This window comes from Balearica regulorum, chromosome 2 (assembly GCF_011004875.1).
Source record: "Balearica regulorum gibbericeps isolate bBalReg1 chromosome 2, bBalReg1.pri, whole genome shotgun sequence".
NCBI lineage: Eukaryota > Metazoa > Chordata > Aves > Gruiformes > Gruidae > Balearica > Balearica regulorum.
The window spans coordinates 23,616,756-23,630,175 of record NC_046185.1 but is presented as its reverse complement, the minus strand read 5'-3'; the positions used below and the strand labels follow the sequence as shown (position 1 = coordinate 23,630,175).

Here is a 13,420-nt window from a genome sequence, read left to right as displayed (position 1 = left end):
TGGACTAAAACATTTTCCCCCCATAATCAAAACTAGTCTACAAGGGAAAAAACAAACAAAACTTCATCCTGACCAGGTACAGGTTAGAGCATGCTGGATGTCTTTCAGCTAACACTGTTATCTGTTTCAGTGATTTAATCCCAGGCTGCAAAGTTCTCACCGGCCACCTGCAGGGGTCAGAAATGAACTTGTCCCCCCAGCCAAACCCGTAACTTCTGTCCTTTCCCAGTCTGGGCTGGGGAAGGGACTTGGATTTTGTTTGGGTTTGTTTTAAAGGTGGAGGGGAAATTTGACCTCCTGGCAAGACACAGCAGGAGTATTCTGATATCTTCGTATTACTAAGATTTCTTAGATACCTGACCAGGCATGCACAGTTACACCAGGTACTACACTTTGGCTTGGAGGTGAATTCCCTTTGTTTTCCTTTACAGCATGGGGTGAAGTTACTCCCTGCTATTTCCCCTCTGATTACATATAACATCTAAAATAGTCCACATTTTTTATCAAAATCATTGAAGAAAAATATCCGATATTGTAATAGCAACCCAATTATTCAAAACAATTACTTTTATTCTAAATCTTATTCTTCCTCGTTATTTTAAATGCCTCAGAAGTATATTAATTAGCTATAAACTAATTCACAAACACAAGAGGGAAAATTTTTAAACTGATGCCTTGGATGTCAAATGTTCCAGTAATTCAAAGTTCTGCCTCTTAAAAAGAGTATTAGTATACAGTTTTTGGTGAGGAATGCAAGCTCCCTCAAATCTAGAACAAGCTTGTTAAAAGCGTTAAACCAAACGTATAACCTTGAAGTTAAAATTCTATGGCCTTATAAATATATATTAGTATTTCAGTTTTCTAATATATATTTTCTTTTAAAAAAAAATCCTTTCCAAAATACCAAATACAGGATGGAAAGCAATTGTACTTTATTACAGTGTAAGCATACTAACCTAGTCTCACCTATAAACAAGCTTGTGAAGAAAAGTATCTTTTAAAAAAAGGTAACTTTTTTCTAATGAAACAGTACATTTTAATGAAAAGTACATTCTTATCTAGCTGCAACAGGGATTCTTCCCAATAATTTAACAATTTCGATGCTATAATATTTAATAATATGCCCCTGACTAAAAAGCAAGAGGAAGTCAGACCAATTACTGAGCTAGAGAGAGCATTGGTATATAAAACATAGTCCTTGTATTCTAATGTAATTCACACCTGGTCTGGCTTGTCAATAAGAATGAAATATTTCACTAATCATGGACTTGGAAAGTGTTTCTCCAAACCTACCAAAAAACTGCTGTGAAGTAGAACTGAACTGATAGAAATCTTAGAAATTAGGTTCTTTGCAGGAAATTGCTGAAAACACTGTATTACAGAGCATAATATTCAAGGGACACTTTAGTACAAAGTTTTGATAACAGACCAAAGCAAAGCAAAAAAGCATCAAGTTTTTTTGAAAATGCTAAACATGCACTTACAAACACAGCAAGAGTATACACACACTCAGCATGCTAAGAGGATGGGGGAAAGCGGTCCTTACAGGTCAGATTTGCAGAAGAAATGAACTGACAATGAAATCTAAACAAGATAGAATTTCAGGAGCATTCAACACAGCAGTTATAATAAGAACAATGAAAACAAATGGGTATCCAACACTTTTAAACATTTGATCTGTGTGCGTATATAAGCTCATTTGAAGATCAAATATCTGCAGGCACCCTAATTAAGCAGCCTTTGCCAGTAAAAACTATTATGTTTTAATTATATTCCTTAAGTAATGTCCTGGTTAAGCAGAGCATGAGAACAGATGCTATCTAGTCTATTTTGGGGATACTTTAGGTAAGGAGTCACTGAAGAAGAAAAGACACTGCCCTGCAGCATCACTGCAGAAAAATTTAGCTGTATTGCTTCTTCTCATCCAGGGAGCTCATGTCTAAGGAGAACTTTTCTTTTTACATCACCATAATAAAGATACGCAACACATGAGAATAAATCCAGCAAATCTTTTCCAACACTAATTCACAGAATCATAGATTTAGGTTGGAAAAGACCCTCAAGATCATTGAGTCCAACCATTAACCTAACACTACCAAGTCCACCACTAAACTATGTCCCTAATGTAACCTAATTTGAGATGTCCTATACTAATAATTCCTTTCCTATAAAAGATCCAAGATGAAAATCCCAGTAGATTTATACACATGGTTTAAAAAAAAAAATGTAACAAGGTAAGATATGTTTATTTTTTATTCATTTGAGAAAGGGAAGTGAAGTTATTTCACTTTTGAAGGAAGTTCTTTGAAGTCAGGAGCTTCACTGTTTATTTGAAACCATTTATTTCCTCCTACATTTCCAATGAAAACAGTTACACAAATACATTACAGGAAGCAGGTGTATGATTTCATTGAAAAGTTAAGTTTCTTAAAAAGGAACTTTATGTCAGCATAGGAGATCTTTCAAAGATTTCCTTAAGTTTACTTGCTAGAACATATACTTTAATATTTGTCTTACTACTTTACAAAAGGAAGGCAACCACAGGGTATTATTCCACAGTCCTAGCAAGCACTGCTCTATGGCCCTAAGTGCAAAATGAAGTGATTGCAGTGCCAGGAAAACACCAATGTCACTTCAAGTTGTAAATACATGAAGAAAATTCTCAACATCACTACAATTAAATGGTAAAATACCTAGGGACATGACAGTTTCTTTTTTCTTCTTTTCTTTAAACTAGACTGCAAAATTCCATATGATGCTATGCCATTTGTTTTCAATGTGCCCTCAGTTTTAGTTCAAATTACTTCTTGGTTTATAAGTCAGTTATCACTTAAGTTACAGTAATACCTGGAGTTGCTTAAGACTAATTAAGCTATATATAACTTTAAGAAAGGTATTTCCACAGGGAAAACATACATTTACAAAATTCTATAACATGCAGTCAGGCAGCTTGCAGGTTTATGTTATGTTTTGATATAGTTTCCTCCGACAATGCGCAAAGCGACTTGATGCGGACAGAAACATGGCAGACAAATTCTACAGGAATGTAGATAGATACGAAGTTATTTCCCTGCGTTTTAAAATGTTGAATACTAATGGGAATGCAATCCAATGTCCAGAGAGGCAAGAGGCTCTGGTATAGAAGGACTCTATGCTCAGTAAGCTTCACTACATAGTTTGAGAGTCCTACAGATGAAGCCCCTACTGAACTAGCTTAAAAGGTTTAAATTAGTACAAGTAGTTGCCCGTGCTGTCTCCATTGTGGGTTAACCTACCCTGCAGCAGAAATTCAGAACAGGGCCACCTTGCCCTCTTAGAGTGAGGTCAGGTGTTCAGTTTAAACTGCCTGTAAGATAGGTTTAAGCTAAATCTCCAGATCTGAATGGAAGCAAGGGCATTCATTTCATTATACTGATGGCTGTAGGTTAGTAAATTCCAGGAGGAGGACACTAATAAATAGGAGGTGGTAACACATTTAACATTTTAAACTACTGTGGCTATTTGCTAAACTAACAATGTCCTTCCAACAGCAGCTAAGCTTCCCAAGTAGCTTGCTACACTATTCTGTCAGACTAACTCTGTAAAAGCAATCATCTACCAGACCTTATTCTACAGGACAGACACAAGCAGCACATAAGAGTACATCAATCCTACAAAAGGCAGCAGCCAGCTTAAAGCAAGGATGGATATAGCACCTCATGGTTAAACAGCAGATGTTATGGGGGAGGAGGATGTAAGCAGACAGTCAGATTAAGTCAAATTGGAAAAATATAAGCTTACTATTGAAAGCAGCAACCAAACTAGTAAGAAGTTACATGCATTGTGACTCACCTCATTTTTACAGTGTAGTAAGTCATTTATTTCAAAAGACAATGACTTCTTGTTAAAAGAAAGGTTAGTAACTCTATTATTGCTTGACGCTTCCCACTATAACATCCTGTTTCCAAATCAGCGTAGAATTTTCTCAAGCGAACTAGCTGAAAAGTTATATACCAAGATCTTCAGTGCTCTTATTTCAACTAAACTACTTAAGCCAATAACAAATAAAAAAAACCCAAACCTCCAAAACCCAGAGCACTTTAATGAAGAAAATATCTCGGAAAAGAAAATAAATCCAAAACTTGCACTATTTTCTCTGGAAAGGTTTAGCACTAGCACGCTTTGAGGCTGGAATTTGAATTCTGAATTGTGTATCTCTGATGCACATGTAATCAGCCTTCCAGCAACATGAATATAGCCATGCTTTTAAGTTTTTGCGAATGGGAGAAGAATACATGATTTTCAGCAAACACACATATATTTTATCTGCTAAGAATCTCTCCTGAACTTGATCCAGCCTGGAATCAAACAGAATCTTTCTTTCACTTCCAAGCGCACAATATGCTGGGTCAAAGTACCAGAAAATAAAGCTACAAAGCTGACTTATCCTTTCCACAATCCCACTACTAAGTAACAGCAACGTAGAAAATACTCTAACCAAAATGTGGAGGGGGCAGGATTAAACTCATGGAGACAAGGCGTTCAGGGGGGATGAAAACAAGACGTATATAGTCCAAACTTGCTTAGACACAGTTCTGAGCAATCTGACCTAGGAATAGCCCTGCTTTGAGCAGGGGCTGGACTCCTTGCCCTCTAAAAGTCTCTTTCACCCAAACCATGCTGTGTGGAAGTGGTGGCTGCCAGAAAAGCAACTAACGTCTGCACCAAACAGGAACAGAATGGCTGAACAGAGACTCCATCAGAGAGTGCCAGAGAAAGGAAAAAAAAATCTAAGAAAAAATGAGGTTTGCAGAGTGAGGACACCAATGGTTGTTGTTCAGGGAACTAATCTGGGAACACTAGCACAAGTAATAGAGACAATATATCTCATGAAAACCCAGTGAGGCAGGGAAACTGACTGGCTGATCACGAACACTAGATGAAAGAGCTAACAAGCACAGGGTGAAGATAACAGAGACCCTACAAAGAGTAGTTGAACTGGGAACAGAGAGAAGGAGCATCTCCAAATGACAGGAGAGAAAGACAAAGACATCAGATTAGGTCTTGAAAAGGGTATGAATTTGGATTGGCTACGATATCTTCCTAACAAAAATCATAACTGACTAAATGTGAATGGGATTTGGATAAAACACTGTTACCTATGCAGAAAGTAAAAGGTACATTGCTGGTGACAAATAAAAAAGCAGCAAGAGCTGCTTGTCCTGTCAAAGCATGCCTTCCTCTGGAGCTCATCCTCCGCAGTCCAAAGACATCCATAAAACCCTCTGAATAAGCACATGGATCATAGTGTCTAGGGTTGATCCCTATAAAGCATGACAGGTATTATTAGATACCACTAGCTCAAATAGCAGTCGTCTGCCTAGTGAGTGGCTTCTAAACCTGCTGATATGATGCAATTATTATTTTTAACAGCTAGGAAAACAGCATACAAACTACATTAGAAATAACTTCATTGAGTAAACAGAATTAAGGCCCCAGAGTTTGGAAATGATTGCTGAAATACATTATGAAGGTTTAATTGCATGGCTTTTATCCTTTTCCCCCTGTAGAATCTTTGCCAGGTCACACTTATCAGGCCACAAGTTATTTTGTTTGCTCTTAGTAATCGTGCCATCTAAAAAAAAAATAAATTAAAAAATAGTGTATATAATGCTACATAGAAAGCAGGAATTGATTCCCTCATAGGCCACTGCAGAGCACTGATATGTTAGATTAATATTGTTGAAATAGTCAAATATCATATTCATCCCACTGAAGTAGCATGGTTATTGTCCCTATTAACAGATACAATATTAAAGCATATGATTAAGGATGGATCTATTTGCCAACCTCAGGTGCCTGATCTGAGATACCCAAGAACTTAATTTCTTTCAGGCCACATTACACAGCAAATTATATGTTCAGAGATACCTGCAGCAATTGTGTGCACACTCCTCCCCGCAAACCAAGAAATACCACTGATACTACACAGTCCAGGATTCAGATGCCTCCATAAGGCAAGAAGAAAATCTTTTCAGTTATCTGCTCTATTTGCATCACAGATCCAAAGTTATTCAAAGGAAACAATTGACCAGAGACAGGAGAAGAGAAATAAGAAAACCACAGCTGTATAATTAAGAACTATAACTTAATAAAGCTAAGCACAAAAGATGATCAAACTATGGCTGTTTCATCAGCCTTAATTCTGGGCATTTCTTAACATTTGAGAATTTGACCTGAAAACCTTAAGATGACAATAAACTGCATGCAATGGCAGAATCAATTTCACTTTGACATGTGCAATCCTTCACATTGCAAAGCCAGTGTACTCATCATGGTTTCTGAGAAACCAAGTTAAACTACCAGCATCCTGAAGGCATCTTCCTTGTCTTTACAACAGGAAAGACAGAGGTTTTTGCATTCCACACACTATTAACACCTGAGCCATTCTTCACCTACAAAATACAGCTTTTTGCACAATACCTATTAGAGAAATTATTGCAGGCACATATCAAGTTAAGACAATACTTACTCAAATTCATACTCCAGTCAACTACTTTGATGACTTGACAGTCATGTCATAATGACAGTAAATCAAATCACCAAAAGGTTTTATCTTCCTCACCAAACATTCCAAACCCATCCACGTTTCAGTTACTAGTCTACAGTAAGGCTGTACAAACAAAGCACACATTTCAGAAGGCTGAACGTTAAAGGTGAGTAGTTCTAACTTCAGAAGGACTACATTTTACAGAGAACTTCAGTACCTACATTGCTTTTTTTACAGATAAAAGCATCAATCTACCAAGGCCTTCCATAAAATGTTGTATTTTTGTTCACTGTACTGCCAACTGGAAGCTCCCTCCTTTCAGAGTTCTAATTTGTTCTCTTACTGAAGGACTTCTAGCACAAAAAAAACCCCTATTTTTCTGCCTACTCTTAGAGGTGTGTTTTTATGCATTTCAGGAAGAACACCAACCATATCAAAATACATATTCTTTATTAGTTTTGCTTTTAACCACCAGAGATGAACAAAAGCAAATTTACAAAAGGTTCAAGAGAATCCGTCCCACATATACAGCATACTGTGGCTTTACATTAATTTTGCATATGCCATTTTCTGCATATTGGCTTTAAAAGGCATACAATGCAAAGATCCCCACAGCTTGTGGGAGATAATTTCGAAGTCAGTTTCAACCTAAATTATCTGTTACCCTTAAAAAAAGAAAGGTAATACTGTATGACCTTTGAGATAAGAAAAAGGATATGATTGTATAGCCTTAAAAAAATACAGCAGAACCTCACATCTCAGAAACAAAACAGAAAAAAGCAACAATGAAAAAAACCATGTCACTGTCTTCATATTTTACTCAAACAACACTTGGTCTAGATCCAGCCACGATATTATGTTGATTAGGGCAGGGTGTAGGAGGTGGGAAGAAACCATTTTCCACTGCTTACTGTTTTAGAGAAAAAGCTGAAACACTGCTGGGCAGGACTAAACAGGATGCTTCTATTTCTTAACCCATTCCCCAGTAAGCAACACTCCTTGCAAAGCTTCAACAGCAAAAGATAAACTTATCTGGCACATCATATATCTTATCTACTAACTAAATTAAGACAAGGGAGCTTGTTCTTCCTTTCCCAGACAGGCAGGCAGCATGTAATCCTAATAATCTGAATCCATGCAAGGCAGGATCTTTCTCTTTGTTTATCCTTGTTCTCTTTTCATTAGTTAGTTAATCCATTACCTAATTCATCTTGGAATCATCTTTAATTGTTAACAGTGGAAAGACCTGGGACTCCCATGTTGAGCTTACAGGACTCTCTCTTCTCTTCTTACCCTGGCTGAATTTCTGCCTGGTGTCAGGTCACAGAAGGCAAAGTCTACTTTTCTGCAACTAAGCACCACCACCACAGACAAAGTCTGAACAAAAGCCTACTGCTACATAAAGGGGGGGGTGGACGGGATGTGGAAAGGCAACAACAAATAGGAACAGGAAGGGAGAGAGAAAGACAGAGAGAGAAAGAGAGAGAGGGGAAAAAAGTAAATAGGCAGGTAGGAACTTAAGGAGGAAAATACTTTTGGTCACTAGATACAAAAATCCCTCAGTCCCAAATGGAGATGGCTTAAAACATGGTGTTGTGAAATTAAGAGAAATAGCGAGCGCAACAGTTTTGCGGGTTTCTTCTCTATGTTGTCCCACAGATAAACTGGCACTGAAGGAAAAAATCTTACATTTCAGGAAAGCAACAGCCTGGCTTCAAAGGCTCTAAGCATTAAAGATCCCTTTGCTTAAAAGGACCTCAAAGTTTGATACCTCTATCTCTGACCCTGAGGTAAAAGGGCTCCTGGTCTCCCTAGATGTATTTTTAGCAGTATCGTATAAAGGAAAGCTTGACTCCTTTTTTTGAAAATGCAAAGTCAATCAAAAGTAAGTATCAGATTCAGCTTCACAGGTAAAATGAAACTGAGAAGGTAACTGCTCTGCTCAGGAAACCGAAGCAAGGTCTTCAACTCGGAAAAAAAAAAAGCAATTTTAAACGCTTTATTCTGTTTATATTTGACATAAGATAGAGGAACAGAGTCAGAGCACCTCCATCAGGAGACATGGTGAAGTCTTTGATAAAAGTTATTTTTTCCAGTACATATTCTTAAAAAAAAAAGTCTTTAACCTTGAACACACTTCATCTTGCAGCCACTTTTTTTTTTTTTGGTGCATGGATCAATATATTCGATTGCTTATTACGGAAACAAAAAAGGCAGGACCCAAAGTAAGATACTTCGTAACAGCTGCCCAGAAGAAAGTGTTTCTCAGCAGGCTTCACCTTTGCCAGTTGGGTGGTCTCACTACAGCCACTATTTATTCCCATCCAAGTGTTCTTTCCACTTTTAGATGTTTGAGGGACAACTGGATGCTCCCTACATAAAGCATTTTGATATGAAGGAGAAAAGCCAAACCGTACGTTGTGCCAACCACTCTCTGTCAGCATCTTCACTTCTATACACTCCCCATACAGATGTTCAGTTAATACTAAAACATTACTAAAACATTTACTGGCAAGGTACAGTTAGCTCTTAATACAAGGAAAAGCTGCAACACTGAATATAGGCTGAGCATATTGCCCCCAATTTTCAGGTCATAAAAAGCCCAAAGCACTCATCAACTACCTAATTTAGACAGAATAAAAGCCTTTAATTCCTAAAAAATGGTATAAATGTTTCTTCCCAAGATTGAGTTCTGAATGATGATACTGCAGAAGATCCACCAAAATATCTCTCCCCTTGTCCAGTTTCACTGAAATATACTGTAAGCTCTGTGCACCATGTACTTTCAGCAAAGAAAATGGATGAATGACACATTTAGGTATGGCACTACCAATATATGGTGCTAAGAAAGACTCTTATTTGTCTAAGAGCTGATGGTTAACAAGGCTATTTTATATAAATACTTAAAAATATAAACAAGACACAGCAACACTAGTGCTGTGATGTCAACATATCCAAACACTAGCCAGGTAGCACTGTAAAATCCCCACGCCTCAACTAAAACCTTCAATCTCATCTAAACCTCCTCTCTTCAGTAGATCTCCTGAAGGACCACTTTGCACTCGAGACAAACCATTTTTTAAAAACATACGTATGGTAATTTTGTCTCACCAGAAGTCTCACATGGTGCACTAAACAGTATAGCTGGAACTGTCTTACAGACTAAGCATTTTCAGGTAAAAATAGAACTTGATTAACTTGATGTGGCTGGCAGAGTTTGGTCTTATGTGAAAAATCTGATCATTAACTGAGAAACTTAAAATGATACTGTCATTTATTGAGAATAGGCAGCATCAATGAAACACAATGAGAACAAAGTAACATGGTTCTTACTGCAGACAGTTTCTCCAGTTAGTCCTCTTGCTGAAGCAGTTCTTAGTTCACTAAATATAACAACTGAAGGGGACAGCCAGGGGCTCCAATTCAGAATAAGAGCTCTAATCTGCCTTATGGGAGCAGCTAAGGACCTATGGAAAAATGTTTGTTTAACAGTAATTTCTCTCAACTATAAATGGAAGCAGAACAGAACTGACACAGTCCCACAATGACAGTTTGTGCTGAACAATAACAGGATACTTGCATTAACAAAGTTGTGCTCTACTTAGGAAGCAAAATCAAGTCACTATACCAAATTGAACTGGTACAATGTTTATTTCTGCAAGATGCCCTTCAAACATCTTTCTGAAGACATTAGGGGATATGCTGGCCTCTATAGAGAATAAGTTTTAATGCCTGAGGAAACACCTGTGTATATGGAACTTTTATTTAAGCTCATTTCCTCAGGTCTCTTTCCTAAGTTACTTTAGGTTAAAGCAACTCTTGTATCAGCTTTCCAGACTAGTGCAATATATCTACATGTGAAGTGAACCTGTGGAACACTCGCCCTTCAGGAAAAAAAAATTTAAAATCTACCACTATTCTTGTCCTTTTAAGTGGCAGTTACAGTTCCAGTGTTCTGGCTACCTGTCCAAAAAGATACTAATAGTCACCCAGCAGGTGACTGACTTCAACACAGTTAAAAAGCAGAAAAGCCTACAGTAATCTTTCCATTGCAAAAAAAGCAATGGAAACACTCCTACTTTTTCTTATTCCATGGATAAACCTTAAGGTGGGGTTAATTCTTCTTACAAGTATACCACAATTCCCATGAAAGTGAAGCAAAAGGATCAAGACGCCCTCCTCACTTGCCTTAATGAGGAAAAACCTAAGGGTGGTATCACAAATGACATCTCAACTCAGCTATAGGGCTTTTCTTCCTCCTCTGAATTCTGCTTCGAAGAACTCAAAGACTATTCTGAAGCTGTGGTATAAGCCACACTCACAACAGGAAGAAAATTTCTAGTAGAGCCCTGTAATATTCTAGTCCCCCCTTAACACTTACAGTTCTTTTTAGATATTCACTGCTTTCTTTTGGATCCTTGAGTCAGTAGCTGCACTAAGAGAAAAAGAGAAAAAACAAGCAACCCATGCCAGAGAAGAACCAGCAATCAAAACCAAAGTAAAACACAGTTCTGCAGTGCCTGAGAATTGCCAGAAATGTACATGAAACAACCAGAGGCAGATAACTGAAGAAAGACAACTAAGCCACCTTATGACTCAGATTAGGAAAGTCTCTTCTCATCAACTAAAAAATAACCTTACAAGAAAATCTGGGATAGTGAGGTGAACATTAGTTTGCAGAAGCTTGGAAGAAATCTGTCAACCCATAAATATCAGCAATAGACCAAATACCTACTTGTATAACAACTTAGCACAAAGAAATAAAATAAATTAAAAAAAGAGTGCCTGAAGAAATCTTCTGAAGTAACCTTCAGAACCTAAGAAGGAAGACTGAAATTCTACTCTGAATTCTACTTTTTAGTTCAAAGTCACAGTTGTTTATTTGGACTTTTCTTTCTGAATTAAACTAGAACACACAATACCTGAAATCTAATCTATATACACAACACAAAAATGTTTCAATTTTTCCTTAAAGATTATTTCACTTAAGAATGAAGAGACAAGCTACTAGAAACGAACTAACACTAGACTGAATCACAGATAAAACTTCCACTTCAGAGAGTCAGAAATAAAAGGAAGTTGCCTCCTGTGAAAAATTAAGAACATTAAAAAAACCCAACTGTTTTCTAGGTACTGATACAGCCTCTTCCATAGTCTTCCTACAGTGGGGGGGGCGGGGAATGTACACCACAATACTACTAAAACCAACCAGTTCTCTAAGACTCAATGTAATCTTTTACCTTCTTGGTGGAAGTCTACGTCCAGGAGCAATTCAGGTGTTTTTAGCAACGTATGATCCAACACCATTCTCAGTATCTTGAGGCTGTGTTATGCACACCGATTTGTCCATCGGTTAACATAGAAGGGACAATGGAAACTTAGAGCTAAGACAAATGCAAAAAGAAAAAAATCTGAAATCAACATCTTTATGGATAAGACAGTGTGAGACCAAATATTTGTATTAGTCCTTCAAGGAGCATTCATTCGCTGACCCCAAGAAAGAATGAGACTGATTCACAACTCAGCTACAAACCAGAAATCACACTGAGAAAAGCAGAGCCCAAAACATGTATCCATCAATTTGTTCTAGTCAGATTTTAAAATGTGTTCTACTAGAGTGGTATGTGGTGTTTACGTACAATTCAGAAAACGAATCACAAAGCTAATTATGGATATCTGACAATGGGCCAGAGTAAACTGACCTCATAATGGAGACCACAAGCTTGGCTAAAGGCCACCAGAGGACAGTGGCTCAGAACAGTATAGTTGTACTTCAGAGTTCAAAGACCTTCCTGAGCACTTCCAAACCAGGATTCAGAAGAAGTCCTGTGAAAAGATTTAGGCACCCTACTTTGTTTGCCTGGAAAGGAGGTGGAGGGGGGAAAATCTTTGTGAGGAATACTTTAATAAGACTAAGGAAGGATCAAAAAGGCCCAAGCAAACAGGAAAAAAAACCCCAAACCGGACTGGTTAGGAAGAATGACCTACCCACTGAACGAACACAGTCTGACATTTTTGTCATGGGGAGTAGTAGCTAAATGCTGTTAATTAGTAATAGATAAAAAAAGAGTATACACATTTTCCATCACAAAAGGCTCTACCCAAGTGCCAAAAGAATTCAATTGTATTCTTTCACAGGTTGATAATATTCACATAAAACAAGTTTTCCTAATGCATACATTAATGCTAACTGGGAATCCCATAGCTAAGGGAGTTTTAAAGATTCATTTACTAATGGAGAGACCAGGATTTGTACACACTATGAAGGTAAACAAATGCAACTGCCAAGTACCTTCCTTCCTCCTGAGCCTCAGCTAGCATAATTAATCAAAATGTGATGACTGGTCTATATAAGAAATGTGTCATTTGTCTGGTAGATTTAAGGGGAAGGCAAGAGAAGAAAACCACACATAAACGTTTCAACTCTCTCTTTTAGAAATGATCTGCTGTCCTCAAACTCAAAAACAGCTGACAACATAAACACATAACAGCTAGAATTCAGCATTTATAAATACCCATTTATAAATGCTGAATTGTATAAAACAAAAGTTGAAACTGGCATGCTTCAAGAAATACACATGTAGAAGAGTTACACATATGTAAACCTTTTACTGAACTCATTTTTAAGAGCAGCATTATCGCCGTTATGCTAAAGTGAAACTTTCATTTTCATTTACTGGACCAAATAGGCCTAGTTCACATGCAATTAAAAAAAAAAAAGTGCTTTCTCAGCTTTCTTAAAGCTTTAAGTACAAGCATTTAAACGTTTACAGTTAAATAATGGTAAGATTTTGGAAACTTAAGTAACATTACACAGCCATCATTTCTAAGCATGCAAATGAATTCTGTTAGCTGAATTTATTATTATTATTCAGAATTTATACTTCAGTT

At 37.3% G+C, this 13,420-nt stretch overlaps 1 protein-coding gene across 10 annotated transcripts in view; it reads right to left on the bottom strand.

Annotated features, from left to right (window-relative positions):
* RNF19A (ring finger protein 19A, RBR E3 ubiquitin protein ligase) overlaps positions 1-13,420 on the bottom strand; it is a 60,982-nt gene that overhangs the window by 43,894 nt on the left and 3,668 nt on the right. For 4 of the 10 annotated variants that reach the window (XM_075743604.1, XM_075743602.1, XM_075743606.1 and 1 more), the window contains one exon: positions 11,770-11,913. The exons of 2 other annotated variants lie outside the window; for them this stretch is intronic. The gene's annotated coding sequence lies outside the window, so the exon portion shown is untranslated. Of the gene's footprint in view, positions 1-9,862; positions 9,990-11,769; positions 11,914-12,231; positions 12,390-13,420 lie in introns of those variants that run through there. 4 more of the 10 variants (XM_075743605.1, XM_075743601.1, XM_075743609.1 and 1 more) reach the window with 3 other exon arrangements.